The sequence below is a fragment of the Phoxinus phoxinus genome (genome assembly GCF_949152265.1).
Source record: "Phoxinus phoxinus genome assembly, chromosome: 9".
Classification (NCBI taxonomy): domain Eukaryota; kingdom Metazoa; phylum Chordata; class Actinopteri; order Cypriniformes; family Leuciscidae; genus Phoxinus; species Phoxinus phoxinus.
Window position 1 is genome coordinate 21,252,050 of NC_136884.1, and position 18,173 is coordinate 21,270,222.

Sequence of the window (18,173 nt, forward strand, 5' to 3'; positions counted from 1 at the left end):
TTAAACAGTCATCCCACCAGTAATCTCCTTCCGCCTCCAGGCAAAGGTCCTCCTCATTCGCTCTTCATCAATGTGAGTGGCTGTGTCTTTCGATATTGGTCCTGTAGGACTTTCACATGCCTCTCTATTGAGATAGCATCCTCTCCAACAACATCCATGTCCTTGTGAACAGACAAAAACAATCAGAATATTATTTCTGAATTCTAGGCAAGAAAAAGAAAATGTTTGCATCTTGTCACTCATTATAATGATAAATTAGAGGACAATACACTGGTAACATTGTAGAAAATGTATAAAAATATGCTCTCACCACAGGCCTTGTAATTTGTTTGCAAGTGCTTTTTTCAGGTTGCAGAGACTTTTTTTGAACGACCAAAGTCTTTTCGCTCCTTCAACATCAGCAAAAGGGGTCCGCTCAAATGTAAACCTGCGTTTCAGAGACATGGGCCATATGTGCTATTTAAATTCATATTTGGTCAGTCTTTTTTTTTTCTTTTTTTTTTTTACACAAAATAAGAAACTGTATGAATAGAACCAAGAGTAGTAATATTAAAGGACAAGTTCGGTATTTTACACTTAAAGTCCTGTTTTAAGATTGTTTCTGATGAAATAGAACGGTTAAGATTGAAATTGTATCCTATCTGATGCTGAAGGTTTCCTTTGTTTTTGCAGGCGGCGTTGGACGTACTTCTGTGAACCCCTAAAATGTTCTTGCCAATTTCTAATTTTAGTTTTTCTACCGAAGTTGTATCCCAATTTGAAAAAAATTTTTACTGGTCCCCAAATTTCACATCCATATAAAATAATTGGATTTATTATTGAATTATATAGCTTTATCTACATTTTAATGGGTAATTTTTTCGCTCAGTGTTTTGACAGCCGGACCGAAGCGTCCCAAAGCGCTGATGTTGATGCCCAGATATCTGTAGCTAGTGCTGTGCTGCAGGACCTGCTCTTTATACGTGAACTGGTGTTTGTGAACCCTGAGATCTTTTGGAAAACCATGACTCCGGTTTTGTCCAGATTGACTGTCAGGGCCCAGTCGTGACAATATTGTTCCAGCAGGGACAGGCTCTACTGAAGGCCCTCGGGTGTGCGGGACAGCAGGACCAGATCATCCGTGTACAGCAGGCATCTGACCTCTGACCTGTGTGTGTGGTGTAGAATGAGGCCGGGGACAGTAGAGCGCTCTAGCACTGATGCCAGATCATTGATGTAGATGATGAATAGATTTGGACTCAAACTGCTGTCCTGCCTCACTCCACGTCCCTGCCGGAAGAACGCTGTTCTGTGAATTGATTTTCACCGCACTTTTACTGTTGGTGTACAGAGATTTTATAATATCAAATGTTTTTCCACGATGCCAATTTGTAGGAGTTTGTACAGTAAACCGTCATGCCAAATTGAGTCGAATGTTTTTTAAAGGCTACAAAACATGCAAATATTTTCCTTTGTTTGTCCTTGATGTTTTTTTAAATTAGAGTGTGAAAGACAATTTGCGCTTTATTTAAAATGTTGTGTGTTGAGATGTGTGTTATCTTGTCAACATTCTTTCTTTAATGTGTAAGAACTGATTTTCCTGTTAAAATAAAACTCACCCTGCAATAAAGCCATAAAACGCACCCAGGACAGAAGATCGCAAAGACAGAGCATAAGACATTGTCCTGTCCGATTTTAATATGTTCTAATATTTCAGATATTGTTATAGATTTATCTAATGGATTTTAATAATTTAAAAAAAATTTAAACTTCTAGTGTGTTATGGAAATTTTACATTTAGATGTGTTCTTTTACTTTTATATGGGTACAACTTTTATTAACGTTGAAGATGTATTGTTTACTCATAAGAGTTTAAAGGAATATAATCATATTAGCAAAAAGCACATTATTAAAGATATAAAACCAAGCTTTTAGAAATGTTAAAAGTTAGGACAAACTTTCAGGAACGAAATGTTCTCTGAGTCATGTGAAGGCTGACAATATGTGTGTGCGCAGTTTCGATCAGCTGTTAAGATCTGCAGCTAAAAGCAGGAAACTTTTTGCTGACATGACAAGTTGTTCTGTCTAGATAGAAAATAATGTTGGACATGAGCACATGAGACCATGAGCTAAGAAGTCTGGGTTTAAGGTAACAAAAGGTTTTTTACACAGGATGTGTTAGGGTATAAAACATTGGCGAAAGGGACTAGCCTTCGCCTTCTCATGTCAGATGCTCTCTGCGTGAGAATGCCATGGGCCTTCTCATCTCAGACGCTGTCTGTGTGGGAACATCTTATTTCATGCATGAAATAAAATACTTTGTTTAATCTTTTGAGAAACGACTTTGTCTCCTTCATCCAGGTTTTTGAATATTGATAATTTCCACGACAAATGGCGACGAGGATGCGATTGCAACACCGATGATCGTCGTGAGGGGAACAGTTGACTGATCATCCCGAGAGAACACTCTACGGCTCAAAATCCTCAAGCTTAAGGAAAGAGAATTGTTCAACTCCTCACGACGACCTAGGTGGACGCAATTCCAAGATTAAAGAACTCACAGACAGTGAGACTCACAAGACGGTGAGAGGAAATTTCTTATGTAACAAATAAGACAAATTTTGTTGATTGATATTTGCGTATTGAATATTGTTTGCTAAAGAGTCACGTTTGGGATAGACCTGATAGCAAGTTCCCAAACAGGTCCGGGATAAGACCACAAAACGTATTAAAGGGCATATTGCAGGTTTTTTTTTTTTCAGAATTAATATATAACCTTGTGTGAAAATACCATATGAAGAGTAAATGCATGATTAAAAATTGTTTTGCCAGACATAAGGGCACAAATTTAGTAGAAAACGTGACAGTTTCCTCGACCGTGTTGAAAAAGCGCTTTTTTTTTCACCATCGCGTCATATTACGTCACAACGGGGAGTCGTTTGCCGGGCTCTGCGTTCGCTCAGTGCAGAATAGGCTGGTATTATGTTGAAGCGGTCGTGATTCAGTGTGTTTTCGGTGGTTATTGTATTTCAATTAATAATTATCGTGATAAATGACTGTGAATTATGGCCTGTCAGGACATCGAGTCCACAGGTTTCCGAACAAGATAAAGGACGGTGCTATCTTCCGTGTTTGTGTGCGTTTTGTGCAGGGTAAGAGACGGGACTTCGCTTCTGCGTCTGCTTTTAGCGTTCACTATAGACTGCATGATTATAATCCCGGCGATATGATGAGTTAACGTTACGGCCAGAGGTGTAGTGGTAAAAAAAGAGGTGGGTAAACTATAAATTCTGGTGAACCACGACGTGGTCACCCGGTAAGGTGAATGAGAAGAGCCATAGCCTATGTCTCTGGAACCACAGCCTACAGAAAGGTGATTTATAGGCTAGCCTAATGATAATAAATGTGTCTGAAAAAATAACGAGGCATTTTAATTGTTTATTAATAAACTATTGTTTTCTAAATCAGTGTCGGTTAAAAACATCTCCATCTCCGCTGTTAAGCGGGTGCGCTTTTAGAGAGAAATGCCCTTTCATACGGATTACATAATCAGAAGGTATTAGCTTTCGATTCGAATTTGTTCGTTTTGAAGTGGACATTTCAAGCTTTAGCCTACATATAGGCTATATTTAGTTTCAGTTCTCGCGCTCCAGTTCACGGAGATCATGAAAGCGCGCCTGATTGTTTTATTTTATTTGACAAAAGCACAACGTTTCTTGTTATTGCGAGTTTACACAAATAAAAGTAGTTGCGAATAATGTATTATTATTTTCTGTATGACCAGAAATGATAGAGTATTTTAAATTGTTTCACTGTTGATAAGTGTTCGCTCCCGCGCGTCCGTGCCATGCAGTGCGCGCTCACACTCCACTCCACAAACGCTTGGATATGCGTCAAAATCTTGTGTTTATTTGTGATAATCTTAGGCTAGTCCTGTATTATTATGGTTTAACCCGCGCGGCTACTGACAGTAATGCAGCGCAATATGAAAGACTTCGTCTTAGGTTTAACAAATGAAACTAATAATGAACAATATGAAACTAAAACGACATAGCCTGCTTAATTTAAAATGGCTTAGGAACTATATGCTATTTAGAGGTGGATAAACGCAGTTTAGAGGTGGATAAACGCACTTTGGAGGTGGATAAACGCTATTTCAGAATTTTTGGAGGTGCCCAAACGGCGTTTACGTGCGTTTAGCCTCCACTACATCCCTGGTTACGGCGATATGTGCACACTGTCCCGGCTCCTTCATCTGGTCGCCCGGTCCGCCGTCAGCATGTGGGTCGGCCACCGGTGGGAAACATGACGCTCACGGATCCGTCAGAGATCACTTATTGTACATTTGTTTTACAAAATGTGCCTTGTCTTAATTTAATTCATTAACGTATACTCCATAAACTTGTAATGTCTTGCAAGTCTGCAGCCGACACTTATTATTATTATTATATAATTATGTTCATTTTCAATCTGTACTCCGAATTTTAATGTTTGTGTTGGCTGTTTCTACATATAAAGTTTTTATACAGTAAGAAAGTTGTGATTGTGATTATTTTTTTATTCATTATCACCAAGTAGGGCCATTCAAAACCTTTATAATGTCCCTCTTTCTCTGGAAACTGTCTCCTAATGGCTGACACACACATGCAGGTAAGGGTCTAAATACTAGCTTTGCTATTGCCTGACAAATAATTACAAAATTGTGATCTGAGCATAGTGTTATACATATCGTCGGCTAACGTGAATACATCTATAAGCTAACACTGTTCTCTCATCGAGACCCGACTCCTGTCCTGTTCTCCTCACATCACAGCTCAATGTGTCTCCTCTGACCGTTGTTTTGTCTAATCCTGGCCTGTTTACTCTCTTGGCTTCATATGAGGCTCATAATTATATGGCTGAGGTCCGTCATACGAGTAAACATTTAGGCTACAATTTCCACAGCGTCCGATCTGTCATTGCGATCCATTGCTTTCCTATTGTTTACTTTGACCGCTCTCCCCCATGCTACGTCACTTCCGGTTTGGCGGTTTTCAAATGCGGAAGTAAAATTTTCTCACAAAAATGACTCCAGAAGCCTAAATAGCGTTTTATAAGTATATGTTTATATTTAAATCTAGTTCCTACATTATTGTTCTATACATTGGCGCACTGGGTACTCTAACCTGCAATATGCCCTTTAAAATTTCCCTAAAGAGCCAGGGTTTTGAGAATAGGCCTGGAAATAATTTCTCAAACACCAGACAGAAGCACTCGTCTGGGAAAGACCTATATTGACGAATAAAGGCAATTTGGAAAGACCTGCATCGACGGATGAAGGCAAGGCGTGGGGTGGCTGCACCAGGGAAATGTTAATACGTAGAGGAGAGCGTGGGTGACTGCGCGAGGAAAATTGATAGATAAATATAAAGTAATAAAAGAATAAATAAAAATACGCAAATATAAATTAACAAAACAAAATTAAGTATTATAGGGAAATTGAACAAACAAAATTGTAAAAGTAAAAATGGGTAATGAAAATTCAAAAAGGAAAGATGAAGAACATGTTGATTTCTCGAAGGGTTCATACAAATTAATGGACAAAGCTATAGGGATTTGGTATCATGAATATGTGCCGTATTTGAAAGAAAATTATGGGTTCAATGGGGGTTTAAGCGTGTCACATTTGACTAAAACTAAAGCAAAATTGGTCGACTCATGTTGTCAAGAAGAAAGACAAGACATAGAGAAAAGCATTATGCAATCTTAAAAATGACTGTTCTGACATTGTTTCTTCTTCTCCCTATTATTGCATTTTGTTTTGTTTGTTTGTTTTTGTTTTGTAAGAATAAGAGAGGAGGACAGGACTCATCCGGCTCATCTTCCACCTCCTCGCAATCCTAACCAGATTCCAGCAGCCGCAGAAGGACGGGGTCACGCAGTTCCTAACGCACCACACGAACAACCACCACCGCTCTGCAGCCCTCCAGAAAATGAAAGTAAAGACTTTGTTCTTGGACGGATTGGACAGTGACATTTCAAAAGCAATTCAAAAGAGCTGTGTCGGATGGCAATGGCCTCCACAGCAGAAATGAGACGACACGCAAAACATCATGAAGACATCTTGAAAGTGCAGTGAAAAATCAACGCAGCCAAGCAAGACAAAGACCTCATGTTGGCCCTGGTGACAATGCAAGGTGTGTATATGGGCAACAACAACTCCAACCATCACCAACAGTACCAGAGAGGCAATGGCAGAGGAAGTGGCAGAGGACGTGGTTGTGGAAAAGGACGAAACTGTCAACCATTTCAACAACAACGCAAAGAGCCCTATGATCCAGACAAATGTTTTCATTGTGGACAAAAAGGACATTGGCGTGGTGAATGCCCACACGGCGAAGGCGGGGATCAGGCGGATTGAAAGGAGGAGGAGGGGGTGAGCGACGGGGTTCCTGTCTCTCCAACTGATGAGTATAATTTACCTTTATTTTCTGATTCTGCTCTATGCAATGAAGACTTGCTTGCTAGGGTTTTCTATAAGACTCATATTTCTTTACCCTTGATAGAAATGACTGCTAATGACGTATCTTTACTATTTCTGCTTGACACGGGAGCTTCCAATTTTGTAATTAAAGCCACAGAGTTTGAAAAACCAATTCCACTCTCTGGTAAGACGACTTCTTCCAGAGGTGCAACTGGTCATGTGGCCATAAAACCATATTTGAAAACACTTGAGTGTTCAATTGAAGGGAAAAATAAAATAAAAATTAAGCATTGCTTTTTAAATTACTAAGTTATGTCCAGTGAATTTAATGCGAAGGGATTTACTTTGTAAATTGGGTGTTTCTGTTCATTGTAGTGATCAGGGCTTATCAGCTGACATGAGAGTGCTGTATGAAACTGAAGGCACAGAGGATTTTTCTCTGTTTGTTTATGAATGGCAGATTTCTAACACATGTCTGGGGAAAAAAGCTCGAGACAGAGTGTTGCCATCGTCTGACTTTATGGAAGACTCAGATTTACATTGCACTTCTCATGTAAGCACTGATCATGATGATGAATATGCGCAGCGATGATTTAATGTTGACATAGAAATTGTGACGACTGACTATGTGTATTGGACTGACCAATGGTGTGTTTTGAATGTGAAATTGACTGACAAACAGACAGTGTTTTATGACATGGAAAATGCACAAGCCTCATATCGCTGGCCAAACCAGTGAAGGCTGAATGGCGTGACGCGGGTCCCTTCATGGCCAGGTGCCATGAACTGACCGACTGGGTCATAATAGATCAAAAAAGAATGATCTGCCAAAATGAAGTTACCAAAAACAGCCATGTCATGAAACACTGAAGTTTGAGAGCAGTCACAGTGTTGGATGAGGAAGTGAAACTAAACAGACTGAGTTTAACACAACTCCCTGTCATAACAGACGGGTTGGAGAGAGTTTCCAAAATGATTATGGGCTACTGATAAAAAAAAAAAATGATGTAGGTCTGATTGCAGATCGTGAGCCGATTCAAGTAAAGCCTAAATCTGACTATAGGCAAAAGAAAATGCAGTATCCATTGAAAAAGAAAACAAATCAGCAGATTTAGGAGCGAAGGCTGCAGCTCGACTTCCTGTTCAGATAACCATAGCAATACGGCTGAATGAGGAACTAGGTGACAGAAGCGATGCAACAACAACACGCTTCTGCCTATGATAAAGAGAAATGGAGGAAGGCAGGCCGTGAATATGAAAATGGACATTGGGGCCCCAGCCAATAAATAACAAACCATGTTTACCTTCTCATTTTCTTTCAGGTATATGCAAGTTTGATTCATGGATTGGACCATGTCTCAAAAGGGAGGATGTTTACTATTATGCAAAATAACTGATTTACCAAAGTTTATTCCACAGTGGCAGCAGATTTTTGCAGCAGATGTTTGATTTGTGGGACTAACAATGTGGGGAGGGGTCAGGCAATGAGACAGGGGGGCATCCCAGGCCGCAGAGACCATTCTCACATGTAATGCTTGATTATATTGAATTATCAAAATCTGACAAAAAGAAATACTGCGTAGTGGCAGTCGACATGTTTTCAGAATGGGTAGAAGCCATGCCAACAACAAAGGCAGATTCAAAAGGAGTGGCAAAACTGCTCCTACAGAAATTGTCCCACCATGGGGAAATCCTGAAAAATTATTAAGTGACAATGGTTCACATTTTGTAAACAGTGCAATTTCAGCAGTTGAAGCATTCCTGGGTACATCCGGAATCGTGAGGAGCTAACTTACATGAGAATGAGAAAGAGGGGCTGGGAGGCACAAAATCCTCGAACATTGCCTGACACAAGTCGGTGTGAAAATGACATGTTGCAATATTGTGTTGAACTGGATAAGGTGTTCTGTGATATCTCAAAATAGGTCCAGGCAGCAGTTCCAGAGCCAGCTGAGACGGCCCTGCACAGCATCCGGCCAGGAGATTTCATGTTGATAAAGGATCTGAGACGAAAGCATTAGAAGGCGAAAAGGTGGCAGGGGCGATTCCAGGTTTTGCTGACAACTCACACTGCGGTGAAAGATCCATGGGACGCACTGTCGAGAAGCACCAGCTCATGCCGTAGCTGCAACGGAAGAAGAACCCCATTCACAGCTAACGAGTGTCAAACAGAGAGCAGACTAACCAGAGCCACGTGTCATCCCGTGACGACGATGGCCTTCGAGAGACAACGGCTGGAACAGTATGGGTCTGTGGTCAAACCACTTTCCACACCCTCCCTAAAAAAGTGCTATTATTAAGGACTTTTAGATGTAGGAATGGAGGTTTATTTGAAAATATGCAAAATGTTAGGAACCTCTTGTTGTTTTAATTTGACTGACGTCTATCAAAATATATCAGACATAATAGAACACATGAAAATGGCCTTAGCCACTCCAGATGAAATGTCATCTTCACTAGATAATTGGTTCTTGGGCCTGCAAGGGGTGGACGAAATTGTTAATAAGTACCATTATGCCAATCGGATTTTGATTTTTCTTTTGATGATTCCATGTTTAATGAATTGTATTTCTAGAATCACTGCAGAGGACGAAGTTAATGTGTTAGTGGCTGATGATGATGAGGAATATGAGAACGAGAGCGAACATGAGTTTGACTAGAAAATGTAATAACCATGGGGAAAATTTACCTGTTGTGAATTACTATGATTATGGAAGAGTAAATGTCAAATTGTGTGGATGTTCTTTGAATGAACATATGGGGGATTGTTATGGAAATTTTACATTTAGATGTGTTCTTTTACTTTTATATGGGTACAACTTTTATTAACGTTGAAGATGTATTGTTTACTCATAAGAGTTTAAAGGAATATAATCATATTAGCAAAAAGCACATTATTAAAGATATAAAACCAAGCTTTTAGAAATGTTAAAAGTTAGGACAAACTTTCAGGAACGAAATGTTCTCTGAGTCATGTGAAGGCTGACAATATGTGTGTGCGCAGTTTCGATCAGCTGTTAAGATCTGCAGCTAAAAGCAGGAAACTTTTTGCTGACATGACAAGTTGTTCTGTCTGATAGAAATAATTTTGGACATGAGCACATGAGACCATGAGCTAAGAAGTCTGGGTTTAAGGTAACAAAAGGTTTTTTACACAGGATGTGTTAGGGTATAAAACATTGGCGAAAGGGACTAGCCTTCGCCTTCTCATGTCAGATGCTCTCTGCGTGAGAATGCCATGGGCCTTCTCATCTCAGACGCTGTCTGTGTGGGAACATCTTATTTCATGCATGAAATAAAATACTTTGTTTAATCTTTTGAGAAACGACTTTGTCTCCTTCATCCAGGTTTTTGAATATTGATAATTTCCACGACAAGTGTTTTCTTTATTTTACTCTGAGGTTGGTTAAAGGATTAGTTCACTTTTAAAGTGAAAATTCTGTCATCATATACTCACCCTTAAGTTGTTTCAAACCTGTATGAATTTCTTTCCTCTACTTTCCATGACAGAATTTTCATTTTAAAAGTGAACTAATCCTTTAAGGTCAGATGGTTCATTTTTTTTAATAAAGATTTTCAAAGTAGGATTTCCAAATTGTCCCATTCTGAAGTGTTATATTTCTATTTTATTTTGGCTTTTTCTAATTTTTTATATAGGTTCCAGAAAGTGTTTTGATCTACCGATTCATCAATTTTTTTTAAAAAAATATTTTTCTCTTTTGTTCCACAATAGTCTTTTGTAATTTTTCAGCCAGTCTGTATAAGTAAGCCGTAATGTCTGGCTGGATGGATCTTTTTGCTTTTTGTTAGAAAGTCTCCTTAGTTCTTTTCTGAGACCTGCACATTCATCATCGAACCAAACATCTTTTCTTATTTTCTGTTGATTTGTTTCTGTTGTTGATCTGTTATATTTACTTTACTGTTTAATGTTGGAGTCGCCAATGTATTGAATGTATAATTTAAGTAACTCAATTTATTAAATTAACATTTAAAGTGAAATCAGTGGAATTAAATCATTCTAGCATTTTTAATATATTAGGACTGTTCATGTTTTCTTTGTATTGGTCCAAGCTGGATTGATTCCATTTGAGTTTAGGTTTCAAATGAAACAGTTTTTCAGATTCTAGTGGAGAAGTTTTAGTTCTTTCACATGGTGGTTTCCGAAAAATACAGGTCGGCCGTGATCTGAAATCGGGAGCTGAGGTCTGACTGTGAAGGCATTAATAAAGGCAAAATCTGGAGCAGTAAATAAATCTACCTAGATCTACCTAATAAATCGAGTTCTGCCATTAATGATGTATAGCCCTAAACCTTTCCAGAGTTTTAACATTTGTTTTCCATTCATGTTCACTGAATTATCGTAGCTGTTTCTTGGTGTGATATTTGATGAGGGATGAAACATGGTGTCATTGAGTATGTGGTCATTATCCCCAATATTTCCATAATCAATTTCTCTCCCTGTTCTGGCGTTCAAGTCTGTATTAATACATATACTCATATATCCGGATATGAGGATATTCCTCTGGACTAAAAATGTAAGATATCAGTCTGTAATGTCTTCGTAATATGGAGAGTCATTGGAGAGTCTAAAATGGATATGGAAAACAATCATTCATACCCTCCGAATAAACAGTGAGAAGTATTACCTCAAGTATCCAGCATTCGTTTCATTGTTTTGCTTCCTTTGAAGTTGCGGTGAAAAAGACTAGGTGTTGTTTTTATTCCATTATATTGACTCCGTCAGCTAAATTCACTATTAGATTATTAGATCGATTACACTAACTTCACTCTAAACATATAGTATGCTGAGGACATCTGCTGGTTAAAGCTGTGTAAATGCAACAAGAACAGCAAAAACATGTTCAATGACATTGTACACACGTTGAAACCGCAGTGCGCAAGCTTAGAATAAACAAACCGTTATTGTTCATTGGTGTGGGCGGCCCTTAAGGCTCTTCCTCCACTGGTAGCTGTTCAGGTTGAGGATTTTCGACGATCATCTCTGGCTGCATCGAGGGTTTAGCAGAAGACTCTTTAGGGGCTAAAACAGAATTGAGTTTTTCTTTTAGATTATTGATGAGTTCATATTTGGTTCGAAGGACTGACTTCAAGGCAGAGAACTCCTGCATTTCTTTTCTAACGTCTGTTAGTTGCCTTTAAGTTGATTTTACTTCACTCAGTTCATCTTTAGTTTGCTGAAGTTCTTTTGACATTTGTTCTCTGTGTCTCTGCAGATATTCAACCTCTTGTTTTAAGTTCTTTATGTCGATTATCATGTCTTCCATGTTGTTATCTTTCAGGTGGGACAGTAACAATTCTTTTAGCTCCACTACTTCTACCTCCAGAAGTGAAAACATTGTCTTTCATTCTTGACATTGGAGATGGAATCACAGTTGCTGAAGTCACTGTCATCTTTTGGACAGATTTACTAAAGGCATCAGCGTTCTTATTTGTTCAAAATCCTCAATGAAGACCTTGAGAGCAGACTCTGACCCCTGGACCATGACAGTGCCATTTTGATACAAGTTCAGGGTCAGAAATCTTGTTTCATCATTTTTTTCAGCATCTTCAAATGCTTAAATCTGTCTGCCTTTACAGATGCCTCTTTTCTTGGTTAAGGTGAGATGTTGACAGAAGGCAGTGTGCCATAAAGGGCTGTGTTCAGTGTAGAAGAGCAGGTTGTTCATGACACTGTGATCTTGTTGTTCAGCAAACAGTGTTTCAGGCCTCTCCTTCATCTGCTTGTGTCTGAGCAGCTGCCTGGAGTGTTCAGAGCTCTTCTGAGGGTAGATGAAGGGGCGGGGCCAAGATGATAGTGGGCAGCCCTGTCTCACACCCCGCCCTTGAGTGAAGAACTTATGTTTATTGCCAATTTTAATAGCGCATCGATTGTTTGAGTACATTGTTTTTATAATGTTGTATGTTTTACCCCCGATTCCTGATTCTAGAAGTTTAGACAGAAGACCTTCATGCCAAATTGAATCGAAGGCCTGTTGGAAATCTACAAAGCAAGGAAATATTTTGGTTTTGTTTTGGTTGATGTGTTTATCAATCAGGGTATGTAGGGTAAATATATGGTCTGATGTTCTATAATTTGGTAAGAATCCAATCTGACTTTTGCTCAGGATGTTGTACTCTGTATGGAAGTGTACAAGTCTTGTGTTGATGATACTGCAGGACGTCTTCCTCAGATTACTGCTCACACAAATGCCTCTGTAATTGTCCTAGTCTGATTTGTCTCCATTCTTGAATATGGGTGTTATGAGTCCTCTATTTCAGGTGTCAGAGAAATAACCAACACCAAAGTGAACAATTTTAGTAAGGCCAATCTGAATGTGCTCTGTGTTCTTCAGCATTTCATTGAGAATGCCATCTGGTCCACTTGCTTTTTTTTTAGGGCCTGCATTTTCTGTGATGTGGTAGTCTAATGGGTTTTGGTATTTACCAATTGTATGTTCCATATAGATTTATATATATGTTTATATATAAATCTTTTTTAACTGTTTGTATGTATTTATCAATACATACACCTCGGGCTGACGCTCATGGGCAATCAGATCAGAGCAGTGACACACAGAATGAGCAAGCGAACCTAACCGTGACAGTATCAAAGTATACATGTGTTTGCCGTTTTTCTTTGGACTTTGAGTATTCTTGTACAGAATTATAAATGTAGAGTTTCAATCGGATGTTTTTCCCAATTTAAGAAAACTTATTTGGTAACACTTTACAATAAGGTTCGCTAGTTAACATTAGTTAACTACATTAGCTAACATGAACTAATAATGAATTGCACATATACAGCATTTAATAATCTTTGTTAATGTTAATTTCAACATTTAGTAATACTTTATTAAAATCTTGTGCACATTAGTTAATGCACTGTGAACTAACAATGAACAGCAGTATTTCTATTAACTAACGTTAACAAAGATTAACAAATACAGTAACAAATGTATTGCTCATGGTTAGTTCATGTTAGTTAATACATTAACTAATGAACCTTATTGTAAAGTGTTACCACTTATTTTATAGAAGGACCCCACACTTCACTGCCATATAAAACAATTGGTTCAATTATTGATTTGAAAAGTTTGAGCCAAATTTGGATTGGGATGTCCATTTTAATTGATCTCTTTATGGCATAGAAAGCCCTTTAAACTTTCTCTTTGAGTTCATTCACAGCCAAAGTAAAGTTACAAGTTGGAGTTATTTTCAGGCAAAGGTAAGTGTATGTTTTTTTGCGCTTAATGGTTGTGTGATAGTGTGAATGTGTGTGTTGGTCCCTGAGATCTGGAGCGTTTACGGACCTTGAATGAGACCTTGAATGGGAGTATGATCTAATATATTGGCCAATTGGTTGATGTAGATGTTGAAGAGGCTTAAACTGCAGCCCTGTCTCACTCCACACCCCTGGGGGGAAAATTCAGTTCTTTGGTTTCCAATTTTAACAGCGCATTGACTATGTACTTTGCCATGTACATTGATTTGATCAAATCATAGAATTTCCCACCTATTCCACTGTCAATACGTTTTATGTATAATCCTTCATACCCGATTGAATCGAATGCTTTCATGAAATAAACTAAACAATCAAAACATTTTCCTTTGTTTTGATATACATATTTGTCAATTATTGTCTGGTGTTTAAGATGCTGCAGAAAACCTTCCCCAGGTTCACACAGATGCCTTGGTAGTTGTTGGGGTCTAATTTGTCTCCGCTCTTGTGAATGGGGTTGATGAGGCCCTTGTTCCAGATCTCAGGGAAGAACCCTACATACAGAACATCATTGAACAGTTTTAGCACGGCCAGTTTGAAGCTTTGGTCTGTGTGTTTCAGCATCTTACTCCGGATGCTGTCAACACAGGCTTTATTTACGATGACGTCACATTTCTCGCGCAACTCATTACGGCGCCATCTTGTGTGTCAAGTGGGTCAAGTGTTTGTGTTACGGAGCATGATAATATCCTGAAGCAATGGGTCACAACTGTGTTGTGTGGGGCTGTACGAATCGTGCTGATCCCGACACGACGAAGAGACAATATTTCAATATTACAAAAGTGATTTATCACCAAAGAACAGAGACGGAAAGGCTTTTCGTACAAGAGATGTAACGTATGGCTGGCGAGAATAAACAGAGAGGGCTTCGATCCTGACCCAAACAAAAGACACTATAAAGTCTGCTTTTTATTTCAGGTAAATTGATAAACAGCTGAGTTCCTTTAATCGCTCCGTGCCTCTGCTCTCCATCTCTCTCCTACACTAAATTAGTTCGGAGCGTTGTGGTGTTATTGTTTTTTTACCCAGATGGTGTTGTCTTGACACGGAGTCTAAATGTAGCTACCGTAACTTATAATAAGGGCTGTGCAGATATCAGCCGCCTGGCTACAGCGATGTGAAGAACCGTCAATGCAGGGCTCGAGACTAACTTTTCCACGAGAGAGAGAGAGGAAGACAACGCTTAGTTTGGAGACGGTGAAGTCTTGTTTACACTTTCGCCTGGCTACGAAGAGAGAGGGAGTGCGCGCGCGACCGGGTCTCTCTCTCTTTCTGCTCGTTCTTTCAGTTAAACATGCGCCCTGTCACAAGCGCAGCAGTTCATCTACTGATGTGGATTGGACAGTAGTGAATGGGGTTCACACACACACACACACACACACACACACACACACCTGGTTCACTATCTTTGTGGGGACTCTCCATAGATGTAATGGTTTTTATACACTACAAACTGTATATTACCCATCACACAAAACTTTCTGCATTTTTACATTTTCAAAAAAAACTCATCCTGTATGATTTATAAGCTTGTTCCTCAATTTAGGTCTCCACGGTGACACGAGTCCCCATGAGTCTTTGTGCATTCAGGTTGAAGTCCCCCACCAGGATAGAAAGAACATGAACACACACACACACACACACACACACACACACACACACACACACACACACACACACACACACAGTTCTCTATAACAATACTGGACTCACCACTGTACTGTACTATCTTTGTGTAATGCCTTGACATTTCAAAACTATAAAATAAGCCATGGGATCTACCTGTTTCATCAAATCTCAAATGGACACACTGTAACTGCTCTAACTGAATTGGTTCCGAAACTTAGCTCAAGGTCTGAGCGCACTACAAGATCTTTTACAAATGGACTTTTGCCTTTACCGGCTTTTAGAAACTGTTATGGACAGAGATCTTTTTTTCATGTGCTCACTAAAACCTGGAATGAGATCCCACAGCAAATCAGGACTATCACATCAAGAAGACTATTTAAAATAACATTTGCTCGCCATTTAATGGACAGGTATATCTGTGACCATTGAGATGGCTCTATAGCCCCTCCTGTTGCCCAATATCTTGGTTTTGTGTGTCTGTTGTTGTCTTTAGCTGTCTAGTGTGTGAGCTTTGTTGTGTATGTGTTTTTTATGTTCTGCAGAGCAGGAACCTGCTGAAAATCAGTTTTATACTGAGCCAGGCCCGATTGTCCTTAATCTTTTCCTGTTTTAAAAATATAAATAAATAAAAAATAAATAGATAGCATTTATGTACCTCTCTCTTCTGTTGCTGGCACAATTCCCTCTTCAGTTTCAAACTCTTCATCTGCTGAAAGGATTAAAAAGTATTCAAAACAATACAGTGTTTGTGTTGACAGACAAAATACAGTAGGTCCAATACATATTATAATTAATAAACAACAAGTCTAACGTATCCAGATGCATCAGAATAATCTAGCTAACACTGTTTGCTAGACTAATACCTGTCTTGTCTGCTTCTGGGCTAAATTACCTGAACTGTCTCCATCACTGCTCCCATCTACTGTCCAATCCACATCATCCTCATGGTCACTAAATCCTATCTCATCCTCACTTTCATCTGCAGGAAGAGCCAGTTCTGCCCTTCTCTTCTTTACCTTGCCATAGAATATGGCAGTGCTCACTGATATATCTGTATTCATACTGTATCTAACGTTAATCAAAAGTAAAAATGCCATTTAAATTAGATTTTTTTTCCATAATACAAATGCCTAGGCAGTCCTTAACATATGACTAATAAACATTATATCACTGGCATTAATATTGTTATTGTTACAGCTTAACAGATTGCAGCTGACCTTTCTGGCTAGCTGAACTATTGCAATAATGTCATTCCACTATCGCACAGTGTTGCCGCTTGGCAACACAGACATTTGATCGATTTACCAAAAACTAATTTCATAAAAACTTTTTTGAGTGGTAAATATGTCATCATAACTTACCTGAGGTGAAGTTTCCATTTTTTGTGTGTTTGTGATATGGGCTGGTCCTTGTTTCTGAATGACGTTTAAATTTGCTTTCAGAAACTACCGGTGTCGTGCCAATGTACTTACTCCTGAAAGAAAGTGTATCCCCGGTCGCGGGAGTGCGCACGCATTCAGCAGTGAAGGTGGGCCGTTTGTTTGACCAAGGTAAATTAAACTATAACACGTAAATTATTTAAGTTATCGTTTTACTATTGTTGTTTTTTCAATGAGGTTTAGCAAAGACAGCTATCACGTGGCACATCTATCAAAATAATTGCTTTTATTCTATAGGCTAACGATCGGACTAAATTTGCAATGAATTGACAATGTCTGTGAATACACAAAGCGAGTGTAGCTAACGTTACAGATGATGGCCTATCATCAAGTGTTTTATTTTGTGAATAATTAACATCATGTCTAATAACAGCAGTGAATATGGACAAGTTTATTGTTTCCTGACAAAAGTTATAGTGGGATACTGATTTTTTCAGACTGTTTTTAAACATGTTATCAAAAGTATCTCCTCTCCATAATGCACAGATGATGGCCTATCAACGTCTCGACTTCCTGTGGCGCCTGAAGAAAGCAAGGAAAGTACCCCCCACCCCACCACATTCTATAGAGTGTTTCATTCAGCTGCATCACTTTCTGGCGTGGGAATTGTCGGGCCTCCGACCACAGCGGATAGTGAAGACAGCTAGTAAGATCATAGGAACTGCACTCCCACCAATTTATGACATTTACAATGCTCAGTGTATTTGGAGGACCATCCGCATCATGAAGGACTCCACACACCCACTTCACCCTTCTACCCAGAGCATCCGCGCTGCCACCACCAGACTACGAAACAGTTTCAGTTTTTCCTCAACACTCTAAACACCAAAGCTCCTGCAAAATGAACATCAAACACTTCCACACACCAGAACACTTATACCCCCCTTTTGCATCTACGAATTCTTAAAGCTTAGGCCCTAACTTGAAGTGAGTCTCCAGTACACTTTCAGTTTTAATATATAATAGGATACAGTAGATCCTGTATCCACTTTCTTCATCGCTTGAATGTACAAAATATACAGTAAGACAATAACTTTGGAAACTGTTTTTGACATGCTGTTTACATATAAAGTATTAGTTTATTAATCAATCAAAAGAAAGTTAGGGCCAATCCCAATTCTACCCCTTACACCTTCACTTTCCCCTTCCCCTCTGTTTTGCACGTGGAGGGGTAGGGCTGTCTCGATTCTCTTTTGGTTGGAGGGGAAGGGCTAAGGGGCAAGGGCCAGATAGCCCTTCAAACGAAGATTTTTCGGGACCACACTTCAAACGAAGGGGTATGAGAAGTGTCACTGCATACACCGGCTACAGACGCAAAATGGCTGCCCAAGCAAAAAATGAGACCATAAATGTAAGAATTGTTGGCTTTAATAAGTATTTTAAC